Source organism: Clavelina lepadiformis, chromosome 8 (assembly GCF_947623445.1).
Source record: "Clavelina lepadiformis chromosome 8, kaClaLepa1.1, whole genome shotgun sequence".
Classification (NCBI taxonomy): domain Eukaryota; kingdom Metazoa; phylum Chordata; class Ascidiacea; order Aplousobranchia; family Clavelinidae; genus Clavelina; species Clavelina lepadiformis.
The window spans coordinates 9809414-9814211 of NC_135247.1; positions in this window are offsets into that span (position 1 = coordinate 9809414).

Consider the following 4798-nt stretch of genomic DNA (forward strand, 5'->3'; position numbering starts at 1 on the left):
TTCACATTGCAAAAAGTTCTAACGGGTCTCAAAATGTTTATTAGAGTCTAATAAGTAAATAATAAAAGTATAACAGTTAACCAATAAAAGGTTTGTCTGTTATCGTTAAAAGAACTTAACTAAAAAATTTGCACTATACATTAGTTATATAGGTCCTAAAAAGTGCCTTGTGAACTATATGGTGCCAAATGTGCAATTCACATTGCAAAAAGTTCTAACGGGTCTCAAAATGTTTATTAGACTCTAATAAGTAAATAATAAAAGTATAACAGTTAACCAATAAAAGGTTTGTCTGTTATCGTTAAAAGAACTTAACTAAAAAATTTGCACTATACATTAGTTATATAGGTCCTAAAAAGTGCCTTGTGAACTATATGGTGCCAAATGTGCAATTCACATTGCAAAAAGTTCTAACGGGTCTCAAAATGTTTATTAGAGTCTAATAAGTAAATAATAAAAGTATAACAGTTAACCAATAAAAGGTTTGTCTGTTATCGTTAAAAGAACTTAACTAAAAAATTTGCACTATACATTAGTTATATAGGTCCTAAAAATTGCCTTGTGAACTATATGGTGCCAAATGTGCAATTCACATTGCAAAAAGTTCTAACGGGTCTCAAAATGTTTATTAGAGTCTAATAAGTAAATAATAAAAGTATAACAGTTAACCAATAAAAGGTTTGTCTGTTATCGTTAAAAGAACTTAACTAAAAAATTTGCACTATACATTAGTTATATAGGTCCTAAAAAGTGCCTTGTGAACTATATGGTGCCAAATGTGCAATTCATATTGCAAAAAGTTCTAACGGGTCTCAAAATGTTTATTAGAGTCTAATAAGTAAATAATAAAAGTATAACAGTTAACCAATAAAAGGTTTGTCTGTTATCGTTAAAAGAACTTAACTAAAAAATTTGCATTATACATTAGTTATATAGGTCCTAAAAAGTGCCTTGTGAACTATATGGTGCCAAATGTGCAATTCACATTGCAAAAAGTTCTAACGGGTCTCAAAATGTTTATTAGAGTCTAATAAGTAAATAATAAAAGTATAACAGTTAACCAATAAAAGGTTTGTCTGTTATCGTTAAAAGAACTTAACTAAAAAATTTGCACTATACATTAGTTATATAGGTCCTAAAAAGTGCCTTGTGAACTATATGGTGCCAAATGTGCAATTCACATTGCAAAAAGTTCTAACGGGTCTCAAAATGTTTATTAGAGTCTAATAAGTAAATAATAAAAGTATAACAGTTAACCAATAAAAAGTTTGTCTGTTATCGTTAAAAGAACTTAACTAAAAAATTTGTACTATACATTAGTTATATAGGTCCTAAAAAGTGCCTTGTGAACTATATGGTGCCAAATGTGCAATTCACATTGCAAAAATTTCTAACGGGTCTCAAAATGTTTATTAGAGTCTAATAAGTAAATAATAAAAGTATAACAGTTAACCAATAAAAGGTTTGTCTCTTATCGTTAAAAGAACTTAACTAAAAAATTTGCACTATACATTAGTTATATAGGTCCTGTGCCTTGTGAACTATATGGTGCCAAATGTGCAATTCACATTGAAAAAAGTTCTAACGGGTCTCAAAATGTTTATTAGAGTCTAATAAGTAAATAATAAAAGTATAACAGTTAACCAATAAAAGGTTTGTCTGTTATCGTTAAAAGAACTTAACTAAAAAATTTGCACTATACATTAGTTATATAGGTCCTAAAAATTGCCTTGTGAACTATATGGTGCCAAATGTGCAATTCACATTGCAAAAAGTTCTAACGGGTCTCAAAATGTTTATTAGAGTCTAATAAGTAAATAATAAAAGTATAACAGTTAACCAATAAAAGGTTTGTCTGTTATCGTTAAAAGAACTTAACTAAAAAATTTGCATTATACATTAGTTATATAGGTCCTAAAAAGTGCCTTGTGAACTATATGGTGCCAAATGTGCAATTCACATTGCAAAAAGTTCTAACGGGTCTCAAAATGTTTATTAGAGTCTAATAAGTAAATAATAAAAGTATAACAGTTAACCAATAAAAGGTTTGTCTGTTATCGTTAAAAGAACTTAACTAAAAAATTTGCACTATACATTAGTTATATAGGTCCTAAAAAGTGCCTTGTGAACTATATGGTGCCAAATGTGCAATTCACATTGCAAAAAGTTCTAACGGGTCTCAAAATGTTTATTAGAGTCTAATAAGTAAATAATAAAAGTATAACAGTTAACCAATAAAAAGTTTGTCTGTTATCGTTAAAAGAACTTAACTAAAAAATTTGTACTATACATTAGTTATATAGGTCCTAAAAAGTGCCTTGTGAACTATATGGTGCCAAATGTGCAATTCACATTGCAAAAAGTTATAACGGGTCTCAAAATGTTTATTAGAGTCTAATAAGTAAATAATAAAAGTATAACAGTTAACCAATAAAAGGTTTGTCTCTTATCGTTAAAAGAACTTAACTAAAAAATTTGCACTATACATTAGTTATATAGGTCCTGTGCCTTGTGAACTATATGGTGCCAAATGTGCAATTAACATTGAAAAAAGTTCTAACGGGTCTCAAAATGTTTATTAGAGTCTAATAAGTAAATAATAAAAGTATAACAGTTAACCAATAAAAGGTTTGTCTGTTATCGTTAAAAGAACTTAACTAAAACATTTGCACTATACATTAGTTATATAGGTCCTAAAAAGTGCCTTGTGAACTATATGGTGCCAAATGTGCAATTCACATTGCAAAAAGTTCTAACGGGTCTCAAAATGTTTATTAGAGTCTAATAAGTAAATAATAAAAGTATAACAGTTAACCAATAAAAGGTTTGTCTGTTATCGTTAAAAGAACTTAACTAAAAAATTTGCACTATACATTAGTTATATAGGTCCTAAAAAGTGCCTTGTGAACTATATGGTGCCAAATGTGCAATTCACATTGCAAAAAGTTCTAACGGGTCTCAAAATGTTTATTAGAGTCTAATAAGTAAATAATAAAAGTATAACAGTTAACCAATAAAAGGTTTGTCTGTTATCGTTAAAAGAACTTAACTAAAAAATTTGCACTATACATTAGTTATATAGGTCCTAAAAATTGCCTTGTGAACTATATGGTGCCAAATGTGCAATTCACATTGCAAAAAGTTCTAACGGGTCTCAAAATGTTTATTAGAGTCTAATAAGTAAATAATAAAAGTATGACAGTAAACCAATAAAAGGTTTGTCTGTTATCGTTAAAAGAACTTAACTAAAACATTTGCACTATACATTAGTTATATAGGTCTTAAAAAGTGCCTTGTGAACTATATGGTGCCAAATGTGCAATTCACATTGCAAAAAGTTCTAACGGGTCTCAAAATGTTTATTAGAGTCTAATAAGTAAATAATAAAAGTATAACAGTTAACCAATAAAAGGTTTGTCTGTTATCGTTAAAAGAACTTAACTAAAAAATTTGCACTATACATTAGTTATATAGGTCCTAAAAAGTGCCTTGTGAACTATATGGTGCCAAATGTGCAATTCACATTGCAAAAAGTTCTAACGGGTCTCAAAATGTTTATTAGAGTCTAATAAGTAAATAATAAAAGTATAACAGTTAACCAATAAAAGGTTTGTCTGTTATCGTTAAAAGAACTTAACTAAAAAATTTGCACTATACATTAGTTATATAGGTCCTAAAAAGTGCCTTGTGAACTATATGGTGCCAAATGTGCAATTCACATTGCAAAAAGTTCTAACGGGTCTCAAAATGTTTATTAGAGTCTAATAAGTAAATAATAAAAGTATAACAGTTAACCAATAAAAGGTTTGTCTGTTATCGTTAAAAGAATTTAACTAAAACATTTGCACTATACATTAGTTATATAGGTCCTAAAAAGTGCCTTGTGAACTATATGGTGCCAAATGTGCAATTCACATTGCAAAAAGTTCTAACGGGTCTCAAAATGTTTATTAGAGTCTAATAAGTAAATAATAAAAGTATAACAGTTAACCAATAAAAGGTTTGTCTGTTATCGTTAAAAGAACTTAACTAAAAAATTTGCACTATACATTAGTTATATAGGTCCTAAAAAGTGCCTTGTGAACTATATGGTGCCAAATGTGCAATTCATATTGCAAAAAGTTCTAACGGGTCTCAAAATGTTTATTAGAGTCTAATAAGTAAATAATAAAAGTATAACAGTTAACCAATAAAAGGTTTGTCTGTTATCGTTAAAAGAACTTAACTAAAACATTTGCACTATACATTAGTTATATAGGTCCTAAAAAGTGCCTTGTGAACTATATGGTGCCAAATGTGCAATTCACATTGCAAAAAGTTCTAATGGGTCTCAAAATGTTTATTAGAGTCTAATAAGTAAATAACAAAAGTATAACAGTTAACCAATAAAAGGTTTGTCTGTTATCGTTAAAAGAACTTAACTAAAACATTTGCACTATACATTAGTTATATAGGTCCTAAAAAGTGCCTTGTGAACTATATGGTGCCAAATGTGCAATTCACATTGCAAAAAGTTCTAACGGGTCTCAAAATGTTTATTAGAGTCTAATAAGTAAATAATAAAAGTATAACAGTTAACCAATAAAAGGTTTGTCTGTTATCGTTAAAAGAACTTAACTAAAAAATTTGCACTATACATTAGTTATATAGGTCCTAAAAAGTGCCTTGTGAACTATATGGTGCCAAATGTGCAATTCACATTGCAAAAAGTTCTAACGGGTCTCAAAATGTTTATTAGACTCTAATAAGTAAATAATAAAAGTATAACAGTTAACCAATAAAAGGTTTGTCTGTTATC